The sequence below is a fragment of the Ictidomys tridecemlineatus genome, chromosome 10, assembly GCF_052094955.1.
Source record: "Ictidomys tridecemlineatus isolate mIctTri1 chromosome 10, mIctTri1.hap1, whole genome shotgun sequence".
Taxonomy (NCBI): Eukaryota; Metazoa; Chordata; class Mammalia; order Rodentia; family Sciuridae; genus Ictidomys; species Ictidomys tridecemlineatus.
Window position 1 is genome coordinate 4078182 of NC_135486.1, and position 17750 is coordinate 4095931.

At 49.0% G+C, this 17750-nt stretch overlaps 2 long non-coding RNA genes across 2 annotated transcripts in view; one reads left to right on the top strand and one right to left on the bottom strand.

Moving 5' to 3' along the window:
* LOC120887449 (uncharacterized) overlaps positions 1 to 17750 on the bottom strand; it is a 259915-nt gene that overhangs the window by 166416 nt on the left and 75749 nt on the right. The gene's annotated exons all lie outside the window — the stretch shown is intronic.
* On the top strand, positions 823 to 6383 carry LOC120887451 (uncharacterized). Its single transcript, XR_013426343.1, has 2 exons — positions 823 to 3078; positions 3160 to 6383. It is a non-coding gene; the product is annotated as an uncharacterized LOC120887451 (long non-coding RNA).

Below are 17750 nucleotides of genomic sequence, written 5' to 3' on the forward strand. Positions count from 1 at the left end.
CGCTGCGAATGACATCTGCCGCTCAGTCCTGCCACCGCTGAGGGCCACGCTTGGCTAATGGCCTCCAGACCCCCAGTGAGGATCGCAGCTCTGCTGACCTCTTGATCTATGTCCACTGTCCATCTGTGAGAAATTAGATGTGTGTTCCTCTAGTCTCCACGTCTGTGGCAGTGGAAAGCTGGGGCCACTTCTTTCCCTTCCCTGATGACAACTAGCCTCAGAGGGATGGACGGGAAGCTGCCCTGCAGTGAATTCCGCCGAGATCTGCTCCTCCTGGGGTTTTTATCATTGTTTGGGAGGCCTTTGGTTTTCTTTTTGTTGTCATTATTTTTTGGTTTTGTTTTCACGTCAAACTTTGTTCCCCTCTCTGCTTATAAGTGAAGAGACTTTAGGCAGCAACAATCAGGAGGGAGACGTGTTTTGAGAAGATGATGATGTTCCCTGAGATTCCTGCAGCACCCGGAGAGGGAGCTGCGAGAGGAGCTGGACCCGTGGGTGAGGGAGCCTACTGGCCACCGCAGGGTCTTCCAGCACAGTTCTGCACTCAGCGTCCCGCCCTCCCTGGCTGAATGTCACCTTTCCTTTTCCTGGACCCCGCTCTCACTTACCTTTTCTCATGAGCCTTAGGTTGCCCTGAACCCTGGCTGTAGAGAGACCTCTCCTGGGACCTGGGCTCAGCCTCCTACTGGTTTCCACATATAAAGACGCCGTGGGAAACTGGTGAGCAGCTGTAGGAGGACACAGGGGCCGCCGGGACACACGCGCCCTGAAGGAGAGCAGTTCCCCAGTGTCCCTGTGATTCCCTAGGGCACCGTCATCCCTGAGCGCCAAGGCTGCAGGAAGATGAGCCAAGCCCTGCCTTCCACACCAAGCAGGTGACTTGGCTTGGAGCCACAGGGGACCATGCTTGGGGGAGCCAGTCTCTGGAGGCGTCTCTGGTACCATCAAGCACAGAAGCCAAGTCGTGCCTGAAGGGGTGTGGGGTGGGCTCAGCTGACGGTCTGCGGAGGCCCCAGGGCTCGTCAGAAAACGTGAGTACAGGACAGCGTTTCTGTGGCATGATGGGACTGAGCGACCCTGTTTCCCAGAATCTTGAAGCCACCTAGGAAAGAAATTCACCTACTTCCAGCTTCTGTGACCATATTCAAAGGGACATGAGCCAAGCACGGGACCACACTTTGCTGCGTCAGAAGATCTCCCGGACAGCGGGTGCAGAGCCTCTGCATGTGGGCCCCAGGGACAGGCCTGGCTGTCGCCTCGGCTGCACTTCACAGGCCCCTTTGATCTCTGGCTGCCAGTATGTCCTTGTGCTGGGCATTCCCAGGACTTACCACGGCTTCCTCCGCCCTTTCTTCCTCTTGTCACAGCCAAAGTTTTCCATTGTCTAGATTATCAAGCACGACTCAGGAGATGCATCTCATAGAATGTAATTTGCTTCTCATTCCACTACCTGTAAGAATTTCTCCTTGCTGTTTACTCTTTAAGCATGTCTGTCAAGTTATATGATTGCTCTGGGCACAGCTATCTGTCTAAACTCACTGCTCAGGAGCATGGGAGCAGAGGGATCCTCAGGATAAAAAAGAAGGAAAACAGGGGCAGAAATTCTGGATTTAAATTTCTGACTACTCCGCGGTAGCCTTCAGTAATCGTTAAATTTCTTTTTGTGCATCTCCTTAACTATAAAATAGGAAGATTGGGCCAATTCATTGTGAAGACTCACTGGAAACCTGTGTTCCTGCCTCTCCCACCTCCCCTCTCTGCATCCCACCTCCTCCACCCACCCTCGCTCCTCCTGCTTGGGTCACGCCTCACACCGTTCCAGAAGCTGATGCTCAAACACACCAGCACTTCCTACCCAGGACACGTGCGTCCTTTTATCTCACCTTGAAAGCTCTGTCCTGGTGACCATGAGGTCTGCCCCTTCGTGTCGTTCCCTGATGACCTGTGTCCCACAGCGGCACCTCACTGTACCCCCTTGAGAACTCTTCTTCCTCAGCCTTATTACCACCAGACACATTAGTCTTCATTTATTTTGCCTATTGTCCTCCCCCCACCCACCCCACAGAGGGCCAGGGTTGCTTCTTTTGTCCACAATTCACCTGCAACAAGCAGAAGTATGTCCAAGGAGGGGCTAAAGGGACTTAGGTAAAGTCCCACACCGGAGGGAAGCGGAAGTCACTGCTAGACAGGGAATATTTGAGAGAGAGAATCGTCTCAAAGAAACTTTATGCAGTTTTTCTTTGTGATTAAAACCTTAAACTTACTTGATAAATTGGAATTTAAACTTATTTCACTCTGGAACCTTGAGAGTAGAGAAGAGTTTGCATCCTGGGAACCAGTCTCCTTAGAAGCAGCTACATACTGCGCCAGAGGATGACTTGAGGCAGGTGACTCACTGAACAGGTGACAAGCCGGGAGGTTCGAGGTGAGGGCCGTGTTCTGCTCTCAGAAGGTCCTGGATTGGGCCTCCCAGGATCTGGACTCTGGCCCTTACTCGGTCGTCTAACAGCTGAGGGAACTTGATTACAATTTTCCCTTCCTGTGTCTGGGGTTCTCTTCCCTTTAAATGACATAAAAATAGCCACCGTGTCACAATGCTTCCATTTCTTGTGAAAGCCTCCCTTACAAGAAAGGAGACCCGGCATGCGTGAGTATTTTGCAAACCGCTCCTGGCTACCCGGGGCTGGGGGTTGTGACCATTGTTTAGCGAGGACTGCGGCCTCTTCAGGTTCTCCTGACCTGGCACATAGTCGTTTGTACGAGACTCTGAAGTGTCAAGTACATCTTGCAGGTTTCTTCCCAGTCTACAGCTTCCTTTGCTCTGAGCTGTCTGGCACATTCGCTTTTATACTGCAATGGCGCTTCTCTTCAGGAAGCACAAGTTGCTCTGCAGACGATTATCTCATTCATTCTTAGGATCTGAGCAAGGGGGGGAAGATCCTCTGAGGCCAGGACCTGGGGGAAACCGGATCAGGAAGCCCAGAGTTTGTCTCACCCCGTGTCGTCCCCACTCCTAGGGTCCATGGGAGGTGGACCTCTGTCTGTCCTGCTCCATCTCTGCCAGGAGTCCTGGTTGGGGTAAGTGGGGGTGGCGCTCTCCCCTGGACATTGACTTCTGCTCTTCTCCAGTTTTCTCTTAACTCAGCTCTTGTCCACCAGGCAGCTACAGGGGCAGGCTCACGAGGACCCAGGGGCGCGAGGAACCAGTGTCTCCTTGGAAGCCTCTCAACCTCTCTCTGGCTACTCGGAACTTAATACCTGAGAGACGAGGGTTGGTGAGAAGGAAATTAGTTTTACTCAAGAACCAGAACCTTGAGGGAGTGGGGGAGGGGCTGTTGACTCAGAGCCTCATCTTCAGGAACTTAGGGGCACAAAGGACGGCGAGTAGGAGACAAGCTGCAGGACGGCAGGACGGCAGGACGCTACACACTGAGCAGGCCCTCCCCACTCAGGGCTTGAATATTGCAGCTGACCTTGCCCTGGGACAAGGCACAGCTTTTCTGCAAAATGAACATCACAGCCATTCACGTGCTTTGCCTTGTGGAGAAGGGAAGAGTCTTTACAGAATTTTGTGACTTTATTTTAAACCATCTTTACATTGTGGCCATTCGTCCCATTGCACCCAATATCTCAACGGAGAGGCTCCCTGGGTCGCTGGAGGCCCCTTCCAGTCTCCAGGAGGCAGTCTGTCAGCCTCGAGGAAATAAAATAGGGAAGGCTGAATTCGCATCTAATCTGGCCGATCTGACATCACCGGAGACCCTGGCCCACTTCTCTTTAGAATGTAGACCACTGGCAAAGGAAGGGGAAGGAGCCTTGGAAAGGCGACTCCCGAAGGAGCAGCACCCCAGCTCTTCCCACACCAGCACCTCGGCCTCCTCCCACCCTGTCACCTCTGCCACCCAGGGTGGCTGGCCAGAGTGTCCTGCTCCAGGCAACGTGGATCTCTCTGGCCCTGGATCTGCTGCGGGCCAAGAGGGAACTGGCTTTCTGGGTCTCGGGCTCATTTTCCCCTTTATTCCATTTGCCAGGATTGTTTTATTTCCTCTTTGCTTAGTTATTTTCTGATATCCCACTCTGCAGAATATGTTTTCAATGAAGAACTGACAGTAGGTATTTCAGGTTCATTCCGTACAGTTTCTGTGGCTGATATTCCACTCTGCTGCTGTGGCTTAAAACAAATGAGGTCGCCCGGCTGCATTCAAATGACTCTTTTGTCAATGGACTCTGAAATTTGAGTTTCATATATTATCCATGCCACGAAATTTTTTCTCCTTTCAATGTTTATTACGTTTTAAGATATTAAAAAAATATTCACAGCTTTCAGGTTGCACAGAAGTAGGTGACAGGCTGGATTTGTCCCATGGTCTACAGTTTAATGAGCCTTGCAATAGATTGTAAGTCCAGGAGGACGGGAATGAGTTCATCCGCTTCATCAATGAATCTCTAATACCTAGCAGCATGCCTGGCACAAAATAGAGGTTCAAGAAACACACATAAAATGAATGAACCAAGGAGGCCAAGTTCAAAACAAAAGATTTGTGAACAGGTAGGAAGACCAGAGGAAAAAACTCAATAGCAAAAATCTGAACACAGAAAAGCTTCTGGTCCAAAGCTGAATGAACACAGGTCACTAAACACTATGTCAAAATGTCCACGGCCAAATACACACTGTCCTGTGCTAGGCGCCAGTCCTCCCCAAGGGGAAGAGGCCCCCCGACAGATTGAGAGTGCTGTGCACACCAGGTCCCTGTGGGGTGAGAGCACACAGGACACATGGGACCGGGATAGTTAGTGAGAGAAGGAGCTGCTGGTAGGTAGACTCGGTGGGTCAAGATTTGGGTAATCCGAGTAACATGAAGAAGATCTTAGAGTTTAAGATTAAATGCTAATAGATCAAGTTGATTAAAGAGGCTATTGATTCAGTCGGTACGGCTGTGACCATGGAGACAAGGTGGTTCCTAAGATGAGGTCTTACCGATGGCCTTGTGTTCTTGGCGTCTATGCTCTTGCAGAAAAGGGTTTCAAGAGAAGTGAGACTTGGCAAAAGTATATCAGAGTTTAAGGAGAGAAAGAAGGGGGCACCCTCAGGGAGTGAGCAGGTCCTCTCAGAGAGCAGGGTGCCAGCTCCCTCCTTGGTGTCCCAGCTTCTGTGGGGTGGGAGGGGGAGAAGGTCTGGCCCGAGCGTCACCTCTGGGCTCTGGGTGGACAGCCTGTGTAGCTAACTACCTGAAGGCAATTTAGTGACCTGTGTTCTGGGCCTGGCTGACAGGTCCTAACCAGAACTGGTTCTGCAGAGTTCACGTCAGTGGCTCGGGTCTCGATCGTGTTTCCCAGTCCAGGAACCTCTGTCTGTGTTGTTTGTGCAGGGTCTTGCTTACGAAGTCTTAGCAACCAGGCCCTGCAGAGCACACGAATCTGTGCCCTTTTGTTCTTACCCCTGAATTTCTCTATCTTCCTCTTGTAAGAGGAATCATTATAGGGCTGACATCAGGCAGGTCCTGACAGACTGTCTTGTCAGACCTGTGGTGTCCCTGAGGGCTGCTTACTAACTGATTCGTTCTGCACTAGGTATTTCCTTAAACTCCTGGACCGCCTCAGGTCTAATGCTACCTAACAGTAGTGCACACCTATAAACCCAGCCGCTTGGGAGGCTGAGGCAGGAGGATCACAAGTTAAAAGCCAGTCTGGGCAACTTAGCAAGACCCTGTCTCACAATTAAAATAACGAACAAAAATAAAAAGGAGTAAGGACATAGCTCCATAGTAGAGTGCTTGCCTGGCATGCGTGAGGCCCAGGGTTTAACCCCAGGAACTGCACAAAAAGAAAATGAAAGAATTATTGATTCAAAATACAAATAATTCAAGATGTTTTCTAAAATAACTATGCCGGTTTTAATTTAAGTGGTAGTGAAAATAGTAATTTGAAAATGTGTACGTGTCTGTGTGGGTGCTTGTTGCATCCGGCCTAGTCAGCAAAAAGAAAAAGCAATCCTTTCTTGCTGCCTCCGGGGGCTTTTAGTTAAATGGCTCTTCCCATTTTCCTCGCTGCCTTCTGTTCCCCACACCCTGACCCGCCTCATAAGGCCTTTCTGACTGCCTGCATGAGGCTCCTGTATTTTCAGTATTAAGGGAGAACCTTCTGATTTCAAGTTCCCTTTGAAAAAGGATCTTTTCCCTGGAGTCCCCTGGAATTGGGGTGGAGGGCCGTGTCTCACAGGGGCAGAGGCTGTGTCTTTGAACCTCAACAGGAAATATTGTATTTACTGTCCGTGGCGTTCAGTTGAAATCAGGATTTGATGGTAAGAAACCAACCATGTCAATATTGGCAGCAACTGTGACTTTGCCACCAAAGGAAATTATATATATATTTTTCTAATCACATCACAGATGCTGAAATAAGTTTTATGCTCATTGCAACTTCAAAATTACATTCGTTATTAGATCTGCTACTTGGTTATAATGGGTTAACTAATTTAAGGGGTTAATTAAGAAAGATTTATTTCACTCTACTACGAAAATATTTTTATAATTGAATTTCAGCAGAATCTACTTTCTTTGTAATTCTATCTACTTTTAAATGAATTTAAAAACATTATTCTAAGAAGGAGATCCATAGGCTTCACCAGGCTGCCAATGTGGTGGCACACAAAAAAATTAAGAATCCCTGCCCTGGACTAACCCTTTTTCTTTTTCATATTCATCTTCATGGGTAAAGAACAAACTCACCCAGTTGATAAGGAGCAGGACATCTTCAACTCATTCCCGCTCTCATCTCTCCTACAGAGGCTCAGTCCTGCCTCCTGCCCTCTGCAGTGAGGGGAGCTGTCCAAGGCAGACCCTGCCCAGGCCACCTGCAGCCATCCCAAGATGGACAGACACCTTTGCTTCTGGGGTGCAGTATTAGGAAGCCCACAGCAGCCTTACCTCTCAACCCCAGACTCTAGTCTATCTTCAATCATCAAGAAAATTGTTATTTTGACCATTAGCCTAATTTCTGTGTCTATACCTAAACTGGTTCCAAACTTGAAAGGAGAATAACAGCACGTTATGAGACTCTTAAGACCTTAATATTTTTGCAAATTCTATTCAAAATTTATCTTTCATTTTTCTTCTTCTTTTTTTAACTACAGAAACGATTTCTGAATTGGTTAAATCATTCTTTTCTTTTTAATTCCACCCACTGCCTTAAGCTTAGTGAATTCTTGCTATCAAATAAATGATCTTTCATATTTTCTTCTAGTTTCTTTTGAAGATTGAGTATTTCACTTTAAAATCTTAATTAACCTGGAATTTATTTTATTATACACCATGAGATGATGGCTCTCCAAATGGACCTTCTTTCAAATTTCAAATAGCTAACAAAATTAATCCGATGACTGCTTGTTGCACCTTCCTTCATTCTTCTCTCACTCCACAGCAAGTATCCGGGGCGAGCCTTCCCTGCTCGGGGTCACTGCCCAGGGCTGCTCAGGACGATCCCAGCTCCGGGCAGCAGAGGAACAAGCTTCAGCCAACACGGGCTCTTTGGGTCCCTGCTCGGGTGGCGTTTGCTCTTGGTCCACTGGCTGAAGACCAATCACGTGGCCAAGCGTCCCACCCAAGCAGGAGGCCACTTTCCAGGGGTCTGTTTGCAGGGAACCGCGGTGTCCCTTTTTAAACCATCTAGACCGTGGACCTCTTGATGTGTTTAAGAGACCTGGAACGTCTTTTCCTTTCAGACTTCATTTTGCCAACCTCCACAGACTCCTGAAGGCGATACGATTGGCATTTTTTTCCAGATTGTGATAATCCTATTAATTTGGAGAAATGAAAATCCAGGAAGCTGACTCTGTATTTAGAGTCATGGCGTGTATCTTCGTTTAACCTTCTGATTGGATCATTGTGCCTGAGTTAGATCTTCGTGTAGATCTCCTTGGACCTCTGATGCTTCGTCTACATGCCACGCTCCTACCCGGCATTAGTTCTCCTGGGCGGGCTGGATCCTCTTCCAATCTCCAGTCTTGCCGGCTGTGACTTCAGTTAGGGTGTGTGGTATGTAGAAAGAAACAGGAATGAGTGCGCGGGAAACCAACCTCTTCTTAATCCCATTGATGTTTTTCTGTGGAAAGGAAGAATCCTCTGCCTAGACAGTGGGCCGGGCAGTATTGCCTTGGCAAAATGGTTCTCACCCAAGGAGATGGTCCAGATGGCTCCAACGGGCAGTTCAGTACTTTCTGTCCTCCACTGAAATGACCGGGGCTCAGCGCAGTGCCCTGGGCAGGGAGGCCGTAATGAGGCGGGAGGAACGGCTACTGGCACCTGAGAAGCTCCAGTGCCTGGGAGAGAAAGAAAAGGAGGCCTGGAATTGGCCTGGACGTGAGGTGGTCACCTGACCAGATGTGGGTCCAGGACTGTGCCCAGGCGGGAGGCCTGCAGGCAGCCTCGGGATGTGGGACCTAAGTGCCGCAGTCCGGCTGCAGCAAAATAGCTGGGGGGTGACGAACAACTTGTGTACATTGATACAGCAGGAGTGGGAGCCATTTATTGTAGGACAAGAGTGGTATCTATACATTCCACACAGCTTATCTTAATTAACATAAAATAGATGCGGCAGTCAACCAATAATAAGGAATCTCCACACTTAATGGCTCGCTGGCGTTACTTCACAAACCACTCCCTCTGGCAAAATGCCAGGCGCCATCCTGACTTGTTTACAGACTCTAACACCTAAGTTAGCTAGGGACCCGTTTCACAAACGAATGTTTCCTCCTGAGATCATGAGCGGTCCAGGCAAAAATGACCCAATCAGAATCCGAGCCAGGGAAGACCTCCCACACGGGCTGGGGACCTCCCACAGGTCTGGCACAGCACTTGGCATGCCCACTACCAACGGAGGCTGGCTTCCAGCTGTGTCCTTCATGGGACCACCCCATCGTGGGACCCACCTGGGGGGAGCTGCAGGTAATGGCCAGCCACCCTGCTCCATCTGTCAGGTAGCTCAGAGTAAACCAGGAGCAGGTCTCAGCAGCTGCCCAGCGACCCTGCAGACAGGACCTGCCAGCTCAGAGCCCCATGTGGACCCTGTCCCAGGAGTCGCTGCCTTCACGTGACACCCACACTGAGAGGTCTGCAGCAGTGCCATCACAGCCTGGTCAGCCCAGCTCAGCCTCCCCCACTGCAGCCTCCTGCCCTCCAACCCCTGGCCTGCTGTCCTCTGGCACAAGGCCACCCTCAGGCCTTGAAACTCATGACTCTTCTGTGCTGTGTTGACCAAGTGACCTCCGCTGGCCACAGTCACTTCCTTTCATCTACTTCTGGTTTTTTTCAGGTTGCAGTTTGCCTCTGTCACCCTGTTTTATTTTTCACAAGTTCTTCATTGTGCACGTCTCTAAGCCGAGAATAACTTCTGAGTCTGGGAGGTGTAGGGCCAGCTCCAGAATATTCCTGGAAAAAAACCTCAGAGCCTCACACCAGGCTCTGTCTGAGAGGAGACGCAGAGGAGGACAAACGTTGCCCTCTTCGGGTTTCCCTGGCCGTGAGGCAGGTAGACCCCCACCCAGGTCGGAGGAAGGAAGCCCTTCTCAAAAGCAGCTCTCGGTTGGGTCAGTTCTTACCTGGAGGGTGCGATTCTTAGGGTGTTTGTGCATCCACTGGAAGAGTTTTAGGGAAAGACATGCACACCCTGTTCTGCTCCACTTCCCATTTACCTTGGTTAAGAAAGACCCTCACACCACATTAAGAGAACAAATCATAAAATTGTACGATACTCAATCAATATATAAAAATCATTTGACAAAGCTCAACATTCTTTTTTTTTTTTTGGATTTTTTAATATTTATTTTTTAGTTCTCGGCAGACACAACATCTTTGTTGGTATGTGGTGCTGAGGATCGAACCCAGGCCGCACGCAAGCCAGGTGAGCGCGCTACCGCTTGAGCCACATCCCCAGCCCTCAACATTCTTTTATGATAAAAAAAAAACTCTTAACAAATTAGGTATGGGAGGAATGTACCTCATCATGAACAAGGTCACACACAACGAGCCCACGGCTCACATCATGTTCAACCATGAAAGCTGAAAGCTTTTCTTCCAAGACCAGGACAAGACCAGGTGCCCAGGGGCACCACTTCTACTCAACACAGCAGTGAGAGTCCCAGAGCAGGTAGAAAGCTGAAAGAAGTAAAAAGCGTGTAAATGGGACAGAAAGAAGAAAAGTTGTCTCTGTTTGCAGAAGATACAATCTTACATATAGAAGACTCTAAAGATTCCCTCAAAAAATTGTTACAACTAATGAATTCAATAAAGTTTCAAACACAAAATGAGTTGTATTTCCATGTACTAACCAATAAGGGTCTGAAAAAGAAACAAAGAAAACAACCTCACTTACCATAGCATCCAAAATGATAAAATAATTAAGGATAAATTTAACCAAGGAGGCAAAAACCTATACACTGAAAACTATAAGACTATAAGAAGAAATTTAAGAACACACAAATAAATGAAGACATATCCCATGAAAGAATGAATGTCATTAAAAATGTCCAGCTACCCCAAGTGATCTGCAGATACAATGCAATCTCCAGCAAAATTCCAAGAACAACTTCACAGAAATAGAAAAAAAAAATCTAAAATTTGAATGGGTTTTAAGAAAAAGAAATTATTTGATTTTTTTTATTTGCAAAAGAAATGCAAATCAAAACCACAGTAATATACAATCTCACCCAGTAACAATGTCTATTATCAAGAAAATTTTTAAAAATAACAATTGCTGGTGAGGGTGTGGAGAAAATGGACCCTGATACACCGATGGCGGGAGTTGAATTAGTTCAGCTACTGTGGATAACAGTACACAGGCTCCTAACAAAACTAAAAATAGACCTACCATATGATCCAGCTGTTTTACTCCTGATATATGATTAAGGAAATAAAATTACCACATCAGGGAACAGAACACACTGAAGCCCTATTCACTGCAGCACTATTTACCTGGCCAAGATTTGGAATCAACCCTCGTTTGTATTCATGGATGAATAGCAAAAGAAAATGATGTGCACATACACATGAAATACTACTTAGCTATAAAGAAGAATAAAATCCTGTCATTTGCAGCAAAATGTATGGACCTGAACAGCATGGCTTTATGTGAGCAAAGCCAGACAAAGAAAACAGACACTGTACATTCTCCATTCTGTGTGGGAACTAGAAAAAGGATCTGAATATAGAATGATGGTTAACAGGGGTCAGGAAGGGTGGGGAGAGAAGGGATAAAGAAGGTTGAATAATGGGTGTGAGTTAGATAAAAGAATAAGTTATAATGTTCTGCAGCATAGGGGGTGACTTTAGTTCACAATGACCATCTTTTGAAGACCCAGAAGAGAGGAACTCAAAACAACAAACATGAGAATGTGACAAGGAGAGAGAACTACTAATTATCCTGATCTGCTCCCTGAGTGCATATGCATGTGCTGAAATATCAGACTGTGCCCCATTAAACATGTGCAATTATTACATGCTCAGCAAAAAATGAAATTTGATCAAAAAATATATATACTATAATGCTATAGCAATCAAAGCAGCAGAGTACTGGCACAAAAACAGACACATACACCAATGTGACAAAATACAGCACCCAGAAATAAAGCCACATTTAAACAGTCAGCTAATATATGAATGCACAACAGGGCAAGGAGAGTATCTTCAATCCACTGCGTCAGGAAAACTGGATACCCACATTCAACATAGGAGCACGGACCTCCGTCTCCTACCACTTGTAAAAATCAGCTCACCCTGGAAAAAGACTTGAACATAAGACCCGAAACCACAATACTCCTTAGAAGGAAACAGGGGAAAACCTCCTTGACAGTCGGTCCTGACAGTGACTTTTCGGATATGACACCAAAGCAAAAATAAACGGGAAGGGCTGCATTCAGCCAAAGCTCTGGGCAGAAACAAGGGGCAAATGCTGGGCCACCTACAGAGAGGCAGGAAATACCTACAGGCCCTGTGTCTGATGAGGGTTGATATCTAAACTATACAAAGGCAAATTAATCAATTATGCAGTTAAAAGTGGGCAAATATCTGAATAGACGTTTCCAAAGAAGAGATGCAGCTTGCTAACCGGGAGCTGCAAAGGTGCTCGCTAATCTCAGGGAAATGCCATGGTTCCCGTCCTGAGAGGAGTCTGCAGAAGCCGGGGTGGGTGACTAGAAGGTAGGGAAGGACCAAGTCAAGGCTGACCGAGAGACGAGGGCTATGAGGTCCTGGGGACGTTTAACTTGGCATAGAATGGTCCAGTTTGGGAAAGGAGAAAATTACGGGGTATGATAGTTGTTTTCATATACCCAAGTATGGTATATGGAGGATGATGGATTCATTCTGGATAATTCCAACTATATAGGGGAGAGCAGTGATGAGTAGGACCCATTGGTGAACTCTGTTGGGAGATGATTTTTAACCCAATATAAAAGAGTGCTCCACCAACAGCTTGAGTGGTTGGAATGGATCATGGAGGAAGCGTCTGCCCCTGGAGATGTTCAAGGGGACCATAAAACCTCTTTACAGAGGACTCCTGCACTGGGTGGTGAGACAGAGCTGATAATCCCTTAAGTCAGCACTAACACGTTCTGGTCTTTCATCAAGAAGAGAAAAAGGAAAGTGAAGTCCAGCAAGACCGACACTTACTGAATGTCCACTGGGTGCTGTGACGTTGTGGTCATTGGACCAAGTGCTGGGCAAGGTTCTCGAGCTACCAGGAAGAGCAAGGTAAGACTTTTTGACTCCTTCACTCCTCCATTCATGTAACAGTATATGCACTTGCGTATGAAGAACAGAGAGCAAAGTAGACCACGCCATTAATCCCACCTGAGCAGGTTGGCAAGGACTTCACAATTGAGATAGTGCCACAGCCGGCTCAGAGCAGGACAAGTCTTCACCCAGGAAGCTGGTCTGGACAGAGGGGTTTCCACACCAGGCACCAGAAGGGAGGAGATTCGACCCTGTAAGTAGTAAAGAGGGAGACTGCTTCTCTCCTCCAGCAGTCTGTCCCAGTCTGTAAGGACAGGACTAGCATCACTCCAGCTCTCCGTGGTGAGGCTAAACGAGGCCAGAAACCTTTGGCTTTTTCCATGTGCCTCACCAGAGAGCAGATCAGGAGAGGACAGGGAGGGAAGGTGGGTGACAGGGGACATCTGGAAAGGGATTGAAATATTCCAGAAGCTACTACAGGCCAGTGCCCGTGGAGTCGGGCAGGGCACCCCCCTCAATCCCTCCTTACTCAGGCCAGTAAGTAGACCCTGGCTTTTCCCTTCTACCTCACAGAGATCACCAGGTGCCTGGTGTGCACATTTTCCCCAGGTGTCATCTGTGCTTGTCCCCTGTCACTTATCCATTCATTCAGCAAATCTTCACAGAGCCCACACTGTGTGCCCAGCACTGTTGAGAGACCGATGAGCTAACGGCAGGTTGACTGGAGGGTACAGCCGACCCAGGGGCATGTCTGCTCTGCTCCCTTCCTCACACTCCCTGGCCCAGCCCTGAGAGCAGAACAGACAGGCTTGGAGGCAGCTCCTTCATCAAAGCAGCCTTCTCTGGGCTGGGTGTGGCTCAGCTGTGCGCCTGCCTGGTGCTCCCCCAGCCCTGGGTTAACAAAAAGAAAAAGGATTCTCTAAGGGGATCTGGTACTTGACTTGCAGCCTCTGGATAAACCCTTGACTCTAATTCTCAAAGCCCAACAGACCCAGAAAGGAATTTATAGCTGTATCTGAAAAGAGTACCTAAGGACTTTATGGAAATAGCGATTGAAGGTGGTCGAACTTCTTGGTATCATATTGCAATTTATAGAAAATTAAAGAAAATTCTCAGCCTGTTTCTGTAATTGCTATAATTTCTCACTACAAGTGTCCTCGTGGGTGATCTCTAGACACCTCTCTTCCTTTAGCTCACTGAAGGCCAGCCTCCACTTACTGGCCAGACACAAGTGGCTCTCTTCTGCTTCTGAGGGAACCCAACAGCTTCCTGTCCCTTGCTGGGGCCCGACTGCTCTCTTGAGCGCTTCGAACCTTAGTTCCTCATACATAAGAAAACGGACATCAGCAAGGCTAGGATCCTAGTGACGGCGGAACGCATTATACTGCAAAGTGCCTGAGAGTGCCCAGGGGTCACGTCTCATGTCCTGGGAGTCCACACTCACTGTCACTGTGGCCCTGGTGCCCGCCTACTACCCCATCAAATCTACAGGCCACAGGGTACAGCGCCTAGACTCCAGCCGGCACCCCACGAATAACCGCGGGATTCGCGATCTGATCGGAGCCTATGGAGAGGCAGACGCTCCACTCTAGGGCTGGCTGGAGCCCTGGAGCAGCTCTGAACCCCACAACCGGCTGCAATCCTGGGGAACTGGCTCCTTCTTCCAGGAAAGATTGAAGAGGGAGCCCAGAGCTGCACCATCATTTACAAATTCTGTCTGACTCCAGGCCCAGACCTCCTCCCCACCGCTGCACTTGTTCAAGGCTGCTCAGAAGGGGGAAAGGCAGAGGAGGAGTAACCAGTCAGATCCAAGCCCCCAGCTGGAAGATGCCACACGGCGATTCTTTTCCAAAGTTTGTCACTGTCCCAGGCAGGCAACTGATGCTCACCTGTTCCTAGGGGATGGTGGTCCTTGAGAGCGGCTGCCTCCCCCAGCCACAGTGCTCAGTCCCTGGCTAAACACTGGCAAACGCTCTCCCTTGTCCTGTTCCCTAGCTATGTTCAAGGCTCCCTGTCATTTGGTACTTCCCCCAGTTGTCCCCTCCTCCAACCCCACACACCACCATGAAGAGGGAGACCATGTTAGGGGACAGATGATAACTGTGGGAAGTGCCCACAGTGTAGGGCTGAGGGACAGAGCCAGACAGGGTTTGTAGGAATTAGGAGAAGGCGCCACCTCCCTCTCCCTCTCATTGGAGGTAGGATTTGTTCAAACCTGCCTCCTAGCTCAGGCAAATGGAAGGCTGCGGAGGGCAGCTAGGCCAACACCAGGCCCTGGGTTCAAGTCCCAGCACAGGAGGAAGAGGAGAAGGAGGTGGGAAGGAGAGAAAGGGAGGAGAGGGAGATGGCTTAGAGAAGAGTAAGGAAGGGGAGTGCTTCTCAGACCCTGGTGCATGGCAGTTACAGAGGGCCGTAGAAACCCCCACCACACACACACACACACACACACACACACACACACACACACACGGAGCTAGCTAAAATAAAGGTTTCTGGGCCTCCACCCAAAGATTCAGGTTCAGAACATCCAGAAATCTGTTAATGTCCTCTAAGCGATCCTTGTTTGTGGGCAGGTGTGGAAGCCACTGGGCACAGGCCTGTGTTCTTAGAGGTGGAGGCAGCCCTGGCCAAGAGGAATTCATCAGCCTGCTCCAGCCTGGCTGGGGACAGACAGTCTCTAATTTCCCCTGGGCCTCGGTGGCAGGCAGTGCAGCAGTGACAGGAGCAAGACCTGTGTGTGTTTATTTGCAGGCAGCAGGACATGCCGTTTGATTGTTCTCTGCAGCATTGCTCCCAGGGGCAGGAGGCCGTGCCCAATTTTCTTTGGTCTGACACTTAAAGAGATTTTCACTGCTGCTTTTTGCAGAGCTGAACAAAAGCTGCAAAAGGCACAAGGTAAATATGTCTTCTCAGAGGTGGGAATGTAGAAGTGGTTGCTAGGAAGGATGTGAAGGGTCTCCAGAGTTTGAAGGGCATTTGAAGGTCACAGCTTGGATAAGCCTTTGATTCAAACAAGTCGCTTCTCCAAATGCCCTTCCATGTTAAAACTCACCATCCCCGGGCCCCCCCCCCCGCCCCGTTTGCTCCCAGATGCTCAGATCAGGGAGCAGCATGGGTAAGCTGGGTAAGCGGGGGTGGGAGATGCTATGTGCGTGGATCCAGCAGAGGGGAAATATGGACCACGTCCACCTTCCTTTTTAGGACTGCCTCCCTTCCTTTGCACAGAGTGTTCCCTCTAGGGACACAGTAATGACACTGAGAGGTGGGAGAGTGGGAAGCAGAGTGGAGGAATGGAGAAAGGGAATGTGAAGGTAAACGGGCGTCTGCTCCCACAACTGGACAGCTTCTCTTCAGTGACAGTTCAGCAACCTCCAAGAGCAATCAGAGTGTGACTCTCGCAGATGCCTAGAGGAACGCTGCAGGCAGAAGGGACCACAGTGCAGAGCCCTCGAGCCAGAGGACCGAGGGTCCCAGTGCCTGGGGTGCAGTGAGCAAAAGAAGAACGAGAAAACGTGGCGTGGAGAAGTGGTGGAGTGAGTGGGTACAGCCCAAGGAAACCGCAGGACAGCTACCACCTCCAACAGTGGGCAGTGCTAGAGCAGAGGTTCAGCATCACCATTCTGCACCTTAACTAGGTGACGGTGGCTACTGCACCATGACTAGACTGAAGGAGGCCGGAGCAGAGGTGGGGAGACCCATTCAGGGGCCACTGAATCCTGTGAAACACACTGGTGACCAGCCAGGGTGAGGACAGTGGCCGTGACAAGGTGGTGATGGAATTTGCTCCTAAATACTTCTGTGACAGAGGAGAAAGGAAAGAGAACACGGAAACGGCTTATAGGGGATCATTATTCTATTCTCTCTAATGTTGTGTATTTTGGGGGAGGGGGTACTGGAGATTTAATCCAGGGGTGCTTTACCTCTGAGCCACATCTCCAGCTCTGTTTTTATTTTGAGACAGGGTCTCACTAAGTTGTTTAGGGCCTTGCCAAGTTGCCCAGGCTGGCCTTGAACTTGCCATCCTCCTGCCTCGGCCTCCCCAGCTGCTGGGGTTACAGGTGTGTGCCACTACAGCTTCTACTTTTGCATATTTCAAACCTGTTTAGGGAAGTGGTAGATGGCTAGGAAGCATTGTATGGGAGAATGAGCACCTAGAACTGTCTTGGGACCCAAAGCAGGGTTTTATCTTTTCAGACGCTTGAAAATAAAGAACATGTGAAAATTGTGTTCAGGGACAGAGAAAAGAGCAAGAAGAAAAAAAGGAAGATCGTGTCGGGTGACCTCTAAATTCCCAGGAAAGGAGGGGATAAAGTTATCTCTCCCAGGGGAAGAAACAGAACATCCAGGCTGGGGCTAGAAGAAGGAGAGAAGATCCGGCACCTTTAACGCAGCTGGCGTTGGAGCAAACGAATAGTGGAGGAGAATCAGAACTCAGGGGGAGGCAGGTGCGTGTTCACACAGAAAACTTGTCAGAAATTCTGAGACCTGGCCAAGTTTCTGAGACCTACACTGTTCCTGGGGATTTCAATCCTCCCTCAGGGCCTTGCTCCATGAAGGCCAGTCCTCCTGTGGACAGAGGTGCCTTTTCCATTCCTATTGCTACCGGGTCCTTTGGGTTTGTTTCTTCCCTCCACAGTCCTGCCACAAGCTCCCAGAATTCGAGGGCACAGAGTCCGAACACTGGATGTGAACCTCTCTAGCAACCTTGTGATCACAGTGGTCTAAGGAACATTCACCCTACGGTGACCTTCACCATTCAGAGGAATTAGCAAGTCATATGAAATCCCAAAAGGACAGGAGGGAAGTGGCCAAGGGCACAGGGCTCGCTGTGCTCCCCAGAGGAAGGGGGAAATGCATTAAGAAATCCTGGCTCTGGTTTGCTCCAGGGCCTGGCACAGCCGTCACAGAAACTTCCACTTCCCCACTCCTGCTCAGGGCTGCAAGGCCCCTGGCATTATGGAAATTTCCGGTACTTGTGGAAAAACTCCAGGAATGCCCACAATGCTGGGCTGAAGGACAGGTCTG